We start from the raw sequence: 13,724 nt of genomic DNA, 5'->3' as shown, positions 1-13,724 counted from the left end.
GGACACACGGCCAGAGCCAGCCGGCGTTGCCATGTCGGGCTTATTATAAGTGACTTTGGGGCTGCTTTTTCTTTGATCGATTGAATACTTTATTTAGAAGTTTGCAGAGAGAAAAAGCACATGGATGTAGGCTACAGTTTAAAATACACGGTCAGCTGAAAAGGAAGAAAAGACAAAAAACAAAGAAGCCTTTTGGCTTGATTCAATAGGGGTCCTCACATACTCAATTCATAAGAAGAAGTTAAGTTGCTGTAAAGTTGCTTGTAAATATTGGTGGTTGCAGGGTTTTTTTTTGGGGGGGGGGATTTTACAGTGTAGTTGCTTATTTAGGGCTTGCTTCCACATTTTTTTTAAATTATTATTTAAACCGGTGGGTCCTCAAATATTTTTCATGAAAGTGTTTTGTGCTGGGGCTAATTTGTGTTGTTAGAATGTTTTGAAAAAAAATCCAAATATCCATATTTTATTACAAGGGTTTTTGAAAATAGCAGATCTACAAGCTCACGACGCGTTGTGAGCTTGTAGAGCGGCTATTTTCAAATAGCCGATGCATATAATGTTTAAAGTGCCCAATAAGTTACTTCTTTTGGGCTTGTTTTCCTAGACCTTGCTGCTTATTTCTCTCACAAGATATGGCAACGCTGAAGCCAGCCCCCTAGTACTCAAACAGCCAGTGAGGATGTGTGAAGCGGACCCAACCCCCCCCCCAATCACACACACACACACACACACACACACACACACACACACACACCACCACCACCATGACTACACTGTCAACATAGTAATTTCCCCCACCCCCCCTGCTAAATAAACATAAGACAGTTATCTTTAAATGGTCTAGACAAGGAGGACCCCTTAGCTGAGAGAGAGAGATGAAGCAGGGGCCCCCAACCCCACTACATATTGGATGTTAAATGTGTGTTTTCAGACATTTAAGACTTAAACCCTCAATGCTTTGTAAACTTGCCCTTTTAGCTCAGTACTTGGTCCGCTCTTTTTCCCTTCTAAACCAAACACCTCTTTGCCGAAAATAGCCGATATACAAGCTCACAACAACCACAATGTTCCCCCCAGAATAAGGATGCGAGGGTTCAAGTGGTTAATGTAAAAAATAAAAAATAAAAAAGTCCCTATGGCGGCCCCCCTGCAGTATCTCTGAGAACCCCCTAGGGGCCCGGACCCCCTGTTGAAGACCCCTGAGTCTAGAGACCATTGGTTCTCAAACTTTTTCATGTCATGACCCACAAATTAATGTTTTTGGCCACAGACAGGACCCCCATCCTAAAATTTGTTGTGCCAGGGACCTCCATACAACACTTGTGTTGTTTCAAAAATATTCATAATTTTTCATTTTACATTTCTTTGGCTATTCAAAAATAGCAGTGCCGCGCTATGAGCTTGTAGATCTGCTATTTCTGAAAAATCGTGAAAATTATTTTTTTTATACTGTTTTCCGAAAAACTGTTAGGATTTAGATTTTTTTTTAGAAGCGGCCTCAGGTCTTAATGGGTTAATCTTTCGCAGACACCTTCATGTTCTGTATATTGTGGATTTTGCATTCCTTAGGGTTTACCGAACACATTAATGAAGTAGTTGTCATGGGCCTAACTTTTGCTGCTGTATTAGCTTCAAAGTTTCTAAAATTTCTATGAAAATAATTTGAAAATTCTACGACATGCCCAAAATTAGCATGCCAGGTTGAAAGTGGTTACTGAATGTGTCTATATCAGTGGCTCTCAAAGTGGGGACCTCTAGGGGTCCTTGAGGGGGTTCCAGGGGGTCCCCAGCAAAAGTAGTTAACATAGCATCACAGTCATTTGAACCACTTTATCTATTTATACGTTGGCTGTTGAAGATAGATGGGGGTCCGTGGCCAAAAACATATCAATTTGGTGGTCGTTGACATGAAAAAGTTTGAGAACCACTGCTCTATATAACATGTGTGTCACATGTTGAAGAAACAGCCATGGATTGAGATTCACTCCTCTGCGATTTGCAAAAAAAAAAAAAAAACAAGTTGAGTGGTGGAGAAAATAAATGATGTCTAAAATAACTGCATTGTGACTGCTAGCGGGTGGCAATTGCCACATCCCCTGGGACAAAGAATGTCCCCCCTGCTGCTGACAGAGTTTCTGTGCAAATTGAAAGTCTGTCTTGAGAGATCAAACTAATAATAACATTCAGACAAAATTAATGTGTGTAATTTTGTTTGTCTGTTATCTCAAGACAGACTTTCAATTTGCTCTGCAGACCTGTCAGCAACATGGCTGTTTAGTTGTGCCTTATCAGCAGTCACTGAAGTGACATGTAAAATACCCAAACGCAACAAAAACCATGTTAGAGACGCACGCACGCACACACACACGCACGCACGCACGCACGGCTCTACACAAAACAAGAGAATTGCTGTAAACAAAACACACAACACTGCCTATTAAGTTGTTCATCAAAGCCACTTTTTTTTTGTCTCATCAGTGTGAGGGTTATTCACTTTATTATTTTCTTGTCCAACACACCGAAACTACAAACACTTTTATGTAAGGGATAATTGTCGCCGCGCCGGTAGTTGTTGAGAAATAACACAATGAAAACGCTGAGGAGTTTAATGATCCTGCTTATTACACGGCAACTTAATAAATACATTAATACATTGACCCAAAAGTAACAACAAAACAAAGTATTTCCTTGCTTACGGCAATGAAAGTGTTCCATATTGCGCTGGCCGTCCGGCCATGCAGCGCAACACGGTCGCCTCGGAAAACAAGGAAGTGTTGATTAAATAGAATACATTTTCGGTTATTGCATCGTCTATTTCTCGCTTAAAACGTTTTAAAAAACCTTATTGAGAGCAACGTTTAGTTGTAAATGACATGGTGTGTTTGTTTACATGGTTGTCATGTCGGATACAGCATACATTTCAAGCAGTGCAGCGGGTGCTCTGTAGCCGTGTGTAGCCAGACTATATCACTGTGTGGATATGAGTCTGGTGCCTCTATGAGGAAGTTTTTTTTTTCCAAGGGGGCGGGATCAACACAATGGCTCTGTACGCAATTGGTTAGACCTACAACCAACTACCAATCACAGTCTCCCATATTTTAATACTGGGCCCTGATTGGTTACCCACGTCTTCTGGAGCAGGAAATGGATTCTCTATGGAGACCCAAATCTCAGAGTGCAATTTATTTTTGCACTCGCAGATTCGTCTGGTCCCAGGCTAGGTGCTCTGAGTCTTTGATTAGACAGCGGTCTGTTATTGAGCTCATTGGTCGTTATTAAAAAATAACACACAGCTTAATTCAGCGACCGATCGATCAGAATCAAGCATTCAGCCAAGCCGTGTAATAAATCAAAATAAAACATCTGAAAAATATCTTCCAACACCAAGTTTGCACTGAGGTGAGAGAGTGACGATCAACAACTGTCTGTGTGGCGCGCAGCATTCTGCATTCTCTATCTGTTACACTGAAAGTACAACTCCCTGCAACTGTGATGTCACATGACGTTTATGACGTTGGTGTAAGTAGCAATACCACAATGTACTGTACATAATACTCTGTTACACATGTTTCAACTATAATGACCAATACAGGGGGACTTCAAGTTGTTGAAATATAAGTCTATCAAACTTTTGGAGAAAAAACAAATGGGTCAAAACGTGGGTAATCTGTGGTCTAGTACTCTTCAAGATTGTGATTGCATCTGGCACAAAAAATCAGGCATACTGTAGTAGGTCAGGCTCTTATAGATAACAGTATCTTACACTGCCATGAGGAGGGACATTTAGCTCTCTCTCTCTCTCTCTCTCTCTCTCTCTCTCTCTCTCTCTCTCTCTCTCTCTCTCTCTCTCTCTCTCTCTCTCTCTCTCTCTCTCATTATGCATATATTCGCATTCATATAAACATCTACTATACCAGGGGTCTTCAACGGGGGGTCCGGGACCCCTAGGGGGTCCTCAGAGTTACTACAGGGGGTCGGCCAAATCTTTGTGTGATAGGATTTTGTATTTTACCTTAACCACTTGAACCCTAGCATCCCTTTTCTGAGGAGAACTTTGGCCAAAAAATAGCAGATCTACAAGCTCACAACGCCTCGCGCTGCGAGGCGTTGAGAGCTTGTAGATCGGCTATTTTTTGGCAAAGAGGCTATAGGTGTAGAGGGGAAAAAAGAGCAGACCACGTAAACAAAAAATGTTGAATCTGAAACACAATTTTATACGATATTGAGGGGGTCCCTGCTTCATCTCTCTCTCAGTTAGGGGGTCCTTGGCCTGAAAACTCTCTCTGTCTCTCTCTCTCTCTCTCTCTCTCTCTCTCTCTCTCTCTCTGCTAGCTCGGCCGTCCCTCCAGTGTCCTCCATTGGACATTATTTGCTAGTCCAGACATGTCCGAAGTCCGTCCCGGGGGCCACTCGTGGCACAAGGGCACATGTTATATGGCCCCTCCGGCTTCTGTCCTAAAATGTATTATTTATGGCCCAGTGGCCCACCAGTATAGTCATGTGACATTCATACATTGAAGTTTCGGAGTGACTCGGAATGAACCTGCACAGATAGGCTATTTCTCAGGCCTGGCTCTCACAGTTAAAACAATCGTTTTTGTGCCTTACGTGAGGCATAAGGCTGTTTCAATTCATTCCCTATGGAAGTCACATGGTTTGCTGTTTTATGCGTGCCTCACGGCTCTCTGGCTTTACCCCCCCCCTCCTCCTCTAAGGCAAGTCAGCCTTATCAAACCACGTGACTTCCATAGGGAACTAGAAACAGTGCTCCTCGGAGCACAGGTCTCCGCCAGGTCAGGTACGTTATTGTGGCCTCCTGGTGGCGCTATAATAGGGCAATGTGAAAAGGGTGCCATTTATTCTTAGGCCTTTCTCGGCAATCGGACGCTGCATTCATGATTTGAGGCTTTTTCTTCCAAAAATGTGTTTTGCTAAATTAGACCTGCTGGTGGCGCTATAACAGGCCAATGTGAAAAGGGTGGCATTTCTTCCTGGGCCTAGTGGGAATGTGCGTGTGAAATTTCACGGAAATTGCAAGCTGCGTGCATAATTTGGGGCATTTTGTTCAAAACGGACCAATCCTGCAAACTTTAGAAGCCAACCTTAGCCAATCAGGATGGAATATGGGAAATTGGGCAGATCTGTGTTGATCACATGACTAAAGAGATACTGTGTACCAATTTGCATGACGTTTGGAGGACGGACGGACGGACGGACAGGGGGTAAAACATACTGTCTCGCCATGCCTTTCGGCCTGGCGGAGACAATGAGTTGAAACGGCCTCATGCCTCACGTAAGGCATAAGGCAGTGACAAAACGATCGTTTTAACTGTGTGAGCCAGGCCTCAGTACAATTTGTAACGATTCTTAACTGCTTGTTCCTGTGTCGTTTCATTCTCGACATGCAGTGTAGTAAAAAGTAGTCGTAAAAAATGTCAGTCAGGACCTGGTCAAGTGTGTCTTACGTGTAAAAAAAAAAAAAATCATTATTCCAAAACGGCAGTTGGAAGCCAGCAGCTGTTGAGCTAATTGGAAGCATGTGGTGATTGTAAGAATAGCGTTATCTTTATTGGTCATCAGTGCGACACTGTCCTGGACTCTGGTCCATCCTCAGTCATATCGGATGCCCTGCAGATAGACCAGGCCAAACAGGAAGTTAAGCCCCAAATATCCTGCTGAGGACTACTACTGGATGTAATTATAGGAGTTTTTTCCCCTGTTTTTCCACTGTCATCAGCTGGCTGCTAGGTAGAAGTACTCAGATTGTGGACTTTTTGTCTCTGCGATGTAGTGGAGAATAAGTATAAAACATTACAATACTTGAGTAAATGTACTTATATCATAAGAGCTGCAGACTTCTGATGAGTAGCAGTTAACGTCATGACCTGCGACCTTACTGTTTCTACCCATCAGGGGGCAAGCAAGCATGAGAAACAGGAAATGGTTTTAGTGTCTGTTTTTGTTATAATAGTGTGTTGTGTGTGAGGGTTTGTACCAATACAAGAACAGTCCATACAACAACCTAGTCGGACCCGGGCAAATCCGGCGACCTCGAAGCGGTCGGCACCAGGTATTTCCCAAACTTAACCTACGTAAAACTATGGCTACGCGAGGCTACATTTGACCGCTCTCAGTCGTTGTTCTAGTTAAAGGGATCATTTGCATTTCACTGTCAGCTCGAAACCTGGCAAAGCGAACTCCCTCTAAATAAAATAAAAATGACAACTGTGTTTATAATAACTCCAACCCGAACCCAAAAACCCAACCTCTAAATGTCGTGTTTCGTCTGAGTCAGGCGAGTGTTCACGGACCACAATGGAAATGAGCCTTTGGCTATTTTTTTTCCTCGTCCATTTGCCTCGTATTGTTTTTTTTACTTGTTGTACTTCTGTACTTACAAAAGAATTGTCAATAAAATATTCGATCAATCAATGAAAATGTTTGGAAAAAATACAATAGGGTTTAAAGGGTTTAAACTGTCCTTTTGGTCCAACGCGATGCGACGCGTTGTGAGCCTGTAGGTTTACTGTTAAAAATGGCAAAAAATAAAATGCCATTCATAAAGTCGCCGACCGAAAATGTTTGTCCTCTCAAATCAGACTGTGTGTGTGTGTGTGTGTGTGTGTGTGTGTGGTGTGTGTGTGTGTGTGTGTGTGTGTGTGTGTGTGTGTGGTGTGCGTGTGTGTGTGGTGTGTGGTGTGTGGTGTGTGGTGTGTGGTGTGTGGTGTGTGTGTGTGTGTGTGTGTGTGTGTGTGGGTGTGCGCGCGTCGAGCTAATCTCACAAACCAGACAGTGGACCGATATCAGCCCCAAATATCTTGCACAGCGACAGCATGACTTACTGTAGTACCTCCCCCGTTTCACCACATATGTTTGATATATTTCAAATCTATCTATCTATCCATTTTTCCTAATGGAAGTCACTGGCGCTCAGACTGGGCTGAAACACACATTTAGAGTCATACGTCATTATGACGTCATCATTATTTACCGGTGTACTTTAACCCATTAAGACCTGAGGCGATTCTTTAAAATGTTTTCTAAATCCTACAGTTTTTTGAAAAAAAAAAATCACGATTTTTCAAAAATAGCAGATCTACAAGCTCATAGCGCGGCACTCGGTGCCGCGCTATGAGCTTGTAGATCTGCTATTTTTGAATAGCCAAAGAAATCTAAAGTGACACGGATGCGTTCCAACTTCCAGGTCTTAATGGGTTAATGTCTATAAAGTTTAATAAAAGAATATAATTGAATATTGATGGGAAAGACTTTGTACCAATCACAGCCCTGCCTGCAGTACATCTGAAACGGCAGTGAGTCAAATCGATTGATGAAATATGTTGAATCCATCCAATTTATATGCATCGAGCTGCATATAAATTGCAAATTAACGAGCGCTCTGGGGGAAACGGAGGAGGAGGCACTTAACTCCTCTCTAACCACCTGTAATGATCAGTTGTGGACAACAAAAGAGCTGTGTTGCAAAAATGATGACTTTTAAAGGACAACTTTGGTTTTTTACAACCAATGTTTATGTTTTAGATTGTAATTAAAGTAAATAAAAGATGAGTGTTAAAAATTTTAAATTTACTGCTTTCTATAGTTTTAGCAATTTTCACAATTTTTTTTTACAGTGTTTTCACAGTGGGCGGGGGCATTCTGTCCGGTGGCTAAATATGCATTTTTTTAACACATTAACCCGGCGTTTTCTTTATTATTATTTACAGTAGCTCTTCTAGCCCCCAATAACTCACATCTGGCCATCTCAGACAGCCGGACCTTTTTTATTGTGTAAAAAAGGCATATTTAGCCACCGGACAGAATGCCCCCGCCCACTGTAAAAAATATCGCAAAAAATGCTAAAACTATAGAAAGCAGTAAATGAAAAAAAAATTACACTCATCATTTATTTACTTTAATTACAAGCTAAAATATAAACCTTGGTTGTAAAAAACCAAAGTTGTCCTTTAAGTTGTGCAAGCATGAAAAGTAGATCGCATAAGAGAAGACACATCCTCCTTTGCTGTGGAGAGGACTATACTTTCCAAGGTCTGCTTACTACTTTTAGTATATCTTAGGTAAAACCTTACCTTATCTTGACCTTATCTTAGTTGTTTTTGCACAATAGATTGACCTCACAAAATTGCATTTTGGCTTCTTGTACCTTCAATGTAAATATGTCAGGCTGGCCCCTTGGTCCCAAACTGATACTTTTCAGGAAATGGAGAAAAAAAAAGAACCTAGAGTGTCTATTCGAAAATAGCAGATCTACTTGTAGATCTGCTATTTTCGCTACTTTTTGCGACAAAGTAGGGCATTGGTTCTCAAAGTGTGGTCTGGGGACCCCCAGGGGTCCTTGGGTAGGTTCCAGGGGGCTCTCAGCTAAATGTGTTAATATAGCATCGCAATCATTCTAACCGCTTTAACCTTTTTATACTATTCAAAAATAGCTATTCAAAAATAGCAGATATTCAAGCGCACATCGCGTCACTTCATGCCGTGCTATGAGCTTGTAGATCTGCTATTTTTCTAAAATCTTGAACATTAGTGACTTTTTTTTTAACACATATATATTTTTATAAGCAAACATTTTAATACAAATCTTTGCTTCTGGGGGTCCCTGGCACAACAGGTTTTCAGATGGGGGTCCACGGGCCAAATATATATATATCGATTTGGGGGTCCCTGGCATGAAAAAGTAGGGCATTCATTTATGAAGAAAAAAAGAAGGTCAAAAGTTGCTACATGGAGATACAAGGTTTCTGACTAACGACTAACAGGAACAATATCAACCCTAGGGCTGTAATAACAGATCAGACTGTCCCGCCATCAGTCCCGCAACAAAAAAAAAAAAGAGGAAAGAAATAGTACAGGAACACAAACAAGAACTAAAGCCAACGCTGGCCTAGGGGTCAGTGGTTCTCAAAGTGGGGTCCGGGGACCCCCAGGGGTCCTTGAGGGAGTTGTAGGGGGTCCCCGGAAAAAAATAAGGAACAGTTTGACCACTAAAAACACCTATTCCATGAAATAGCGACAATAGCTGATCTACATTGTTGTGAGATTGTAATGTAGATCGCCTATTTTCACTATATTTGAAATAGGGCTTAATTGGTTAAAGGTGGGGTTATAGTTATATGTTTTGGTTAACACAAAAAAAAGTTAAAAAATTAAGCACCATATTGTGATAGTAATCATTGCTATAGAGTGTTTGTTCAGTAACAGGGAGTCTCCGTGTCTCTCCAGCTCTTTAATGAACACAAAATGCATTTTCAGGTAGGTGACACATTTTCAGCCAATCAGGAGAGAGTACCCAAATAGTTCCAGTTCCAATTTTGTCTGTTCATTTCTTAGTGTCATCACTTCCAATTTCACTTGTTTAATCTGTATCCTGTGTGAGTTCTCTATCCTGATTGGATAAAAATGATATCCCGACCTGAAAATGCATTTTCTGTTTATTAAAGAGCTGGAGAGACATGGAGCCTCCTGTTACTGAACAAACACTCTATAGCAATGATTAGTATCAGAATATACAGCTATTTAACACTTGTAGTGGAGTGAAATGTACAATATTTGTCTTTGCACTGTACAGTAGTGGAGTGAAAAGTGTCCAAGTATCCAAAAATACAAATACTCGAGTAAAGTACAGATACGCCAAAACATTTACTTAAGTACTGTAAAGTACTCAAATAAATGTACTTGGTTGCTGTCTGTCCACCACAGCGTTTATGTAAGGTTCTTCTGTAGGTTTATGGTTGCGTTAATTTGTCCCCAGGTGATACGAGTGTCTCAGCAAACACATTATTATGGTTTATAACCTCATGGAGCCGCGCCCGGTGCATGTGGGTTGTTGCGCAAGACGTGAGAACGACCTCTTTTATTTGACTGTGGTGGTCTATATGTCTGTAGCCCAGTGGTTCTCAAAGTGAGGTCACCGAGTGTAGCGCTATGAGCTTGTAGATCTGCTATTTTTTAATAGCCAAAGTGTAAAAATAATGCTTTTTAGCTCAAATCCAAAAGTGACACAAATGCGTTCCAGGTCTTAATGGGTTAAGTTGATTGATTCAGTATTTAAATATTCGATATTCATTTCATGAGACACACCCTCTTCCCATATAGACCCATTGTAACTTCAAAGTCCATTTTAACCATGTTAGATTCATTGAAAACACACGTCCTTGGTTCTGGTGACTGATACTGTCCATCTAATATGTGAGGAGACCGTGTTTTTTCATTCATTTGTTTGGGACATTTTAAAAATGTGAATTAAAAAAAGCTCGTAGATCTGCTATTTTCAGAAAGTCTTGAAACATGTTGAATAATTGGGGAATATTTTTGAAACATTTTCACACAACAGAAATCTTGTACCCTGTCCCTGTCCCTGGCAGAAACATATTTTCAGATGGGGGGGGTCGGCGACCAAATACATATTCATTTTTGACTGCGAGTCCTTGATTGATTGGTGTACTTTATTTAGTAAGACGTGAGAAACAGTACATGGAAGTACAAATTCACAATACAAGGTCTACTTAACTGGATCGCTCATAAAGCACTATAAGCTTGTTTAAAATGTGTTCCCACGCACACAAATCATGATGACATTTTTTCATCATGATAATCTAAGACATGAAAGACTATAGGTTGCTGTGAAAATGTTGTGAAAAGACCTGCCTTTTTTTTCTCTCTCTTATTACTTAAGTCCTCTCCATACTTCTAACCCTGCCAGTGGACTTTATATGATTAGTATTTAAGAGACGGCAAGCGCATCAAAAAAATGTGAACAAGCAACCGTTGTGGTAATAAAAACGTATTAAACAGCAACAGAACAGCATTACCCCTGGGTCAAACTCTATGAAGAGGGCTGTATTATTCTATAGGTCAATTGCATTTAATAGTCTTCCATGTGATGTCCCTGGCATCCCTCACCCCTCCTCCCTCTCCTGTCCTTTTCCTGCACTTTAAACCACCGCGCATCTGTGTCATTTTAGATTTTATCTATAACCATTATTTCTATACTTCGGCTATTAAAAAATAGCAGATCTACAAGCTCATAGCGCGGCACAGAGTGCCGCGCTATGAGCTTGTAGATCTGCTATTTTTGAAAAATCTTCAACGTCTTTGAATACCTATATTTTACAAATTCACAATTTTTCAAAAATTGCAGATCTACAAGCTGATAGCGCTACACTCGGAGCCGCGCTATGAGCTTGTAGATCTGCTATTTTTGAATAGCCAAAGAAACCTAAAATTACACACTGCTGTATATAAAAGATAGTGTGAAGTTGCTTACATAAAGTAATGTGGCAGCTACTGAAAAGATGCTGTTGGTGTATAAAATATACCAAGATCATAAATAATGCACGTGTACATACGCTGATATCTGGATATTGTTTTACGATTTTATTATTATTATTATTTGTAATATTACCTATGCTGTCTGAAGGAAGCCGCACAACATTAAGTTTTACTCTTACTGTACCTGTACACAAGATGTAACAAGAAAGCACAAGCTTTGAACTCAAAAGAAAGGGCCGTTTTAAAGGGAAAATGGGTTATATTCCTGTTGTTTGTTTCTTTTTAAAATCTATGTTCTTATGTTATTAATGACTTGTGATATGCTTCTTTGACTATTAGTCAAAGAAGCATATAAGCGAACCCCAAAATTGAGCCAGATATTGAATATTCCCTCGTTTAAAACCTTTGACTCTCGGGCATATCATCCTAATTCCTAATTTGCATATTGCAATATACAATTTCAGAAAACTTGTAATACAATAAATCATTGTCTTCATGTAAGTAATCAACTGGGGAAGTTTCATTATGATAACTATTTTTTTTAATTTTGTGATTTTTTTTCACCTGTCATGTACGTATGGGGAAAATAACGAAATGTGTGATAACTATGAAAAAGCTACTCCTGTGGAAATGTTATCATATATGTATTTACTTATATTGACCCTATGAACAATTTAATATAGGTATGGTTTTGCCCACTCTTTCGGTAATGAAATCTTGTCTGGCTCATGGACTATATGTTTTGTAATACATTGAGAATGCAATGTTCTCTCTTTTTGTAGATATAATTGTTAATGTATGTTGTTGTCTTGGACGCCAGCATGCTGCTGTTCAGACGGCGGTTAATGGGTTTTCTGTCCCAAATAAACAAATAAACAAATTGGAGAACAGAACAGAACAGAACAGCCAAATGACATGTTTAGTCTGAGTGCTGCCGTTGTTGGCAATCACTCAGTGATTGCTCTGCAATTACTTTGCTTTGTTCCAGCTTATAATTTTGGATCCGTTAGATATCGTCTCTGTCGGGTGGAAACATCATGTGTTACTTTTCGGTATTGAAATTCAAAATTAGTAGATCTACAAGCTTGAATTGTGGCAACGATATAACCTTTGCTGCTATAGTGCATTGGTTCTCAAAGTGGGGTCCGGGGAACCCCAGGGGTCCTTGAGGGAGTTCCAGGGGGTCCCCAGCTAAATGATAGATAGTTAGGAGCCAAATAGACCCTTATGGGTCTGTAACTCAGAGAGTGTACAAATGGAACCAAATGGACCCTTATGGGTCTGTAACTCTGAGAGTGTACAAATGGAACCAAATGGACCCTTATGGGTCTGTAACTCTGAGAGTGTACAAATGGAACCAAATGGACCCTTATGGGTCTGTAACTCTGAGAGTGTACAGATGGAACCAAATGGACCCGTTAAACGGGTCCATTTGGTTCCATTTGTACACTCTCAGAGTTACACAACCATGAGGGTCCATTTGGTTCCTAACTGTCATTAACGGTTAGGGTCCATTTGGTTCCATTTGTACACTCTCAGAGTTAAATTAACATTGATTTTACAATATAAATTGGGGTCCCAGAGATAGAAATTCCATTAAATGGGGGTCTGTAGCCTAATGCATGTCAAACTGGGGGTCCTTGAAATTAAAATGGTTGAGAATCACTGCTAGACCCGTAAAAAATCTTCAAATGGGGGTCAGCGGGCTAATAATGAAGTGTCAATTTGAGGGTCTTCGACATGAAAAAGTTTTTAGAACCACGGCTGTAGTGTACTGTACACTACACGGCTAGGCTGTCTCTCGTTAGGCTAATTGGCTGGATGACCTTTCGTCTGGCTCTTTCTCAGGCTCTCCGAAAACAAGCGATGCGTGATTCGTTTCTCATCGCAAGACGTTTAAAATCTACTCACTGGAGGGAAAACAAAAGTCATTTCCCTCTGTTTTCATTGTAAGTATACACAGCCTAAGTATAGCAGTTTGTTCTCAAAGTGGGGGATTATTTAATCTGTGGAATAATAATTCAAACGGAGATTAAATAACAACCATATGGGGAGAGAGAGTTTGTAGATCTCGAGATATAGCTATACCCCACACCCACAGTTCCATCGCTAATAACATGTTTGACCTCAAATAGTCGGGCCAGAGCTAAATGTCTCACGAATTGTGCATGACTCACTGCAGATGTAGGAGATAAATGTCATGGCATTTGGATGGGAGGGCGATGGGACCTTGTTCCTGTACGGGCAGAAACCTCTTATATCCATATTCTATTTTTTTGTGTTTTTTCGTAAATCAACGTTCTACTTGATCATACCACAAAAAAACCTGACATCATTAAGACAAAACCTTCATGTCTCCTTTAAAAGTTTCTTTGTCGGAGAGTCTCATTATTCTCTGTTTGCTTGTAAGCCAGTGGTTCTCAAAAAGTGGG

This window comes from Gymnoscopelus microlampas (genome assembly GCF_963454915.1).
Source record: "Gymnoscopelus microlampas genome assembly, chromosome: 6".
Lineage (NCBI taxonomy): Eukaryota > Metazoa > Chordata > Actinopteri > Myctophiformes > Myctophidae > Gymnoscopelus > Gymnoscopelus microlampas.
Note: the sequence above shows the minus strand (reverse complement) of the source record.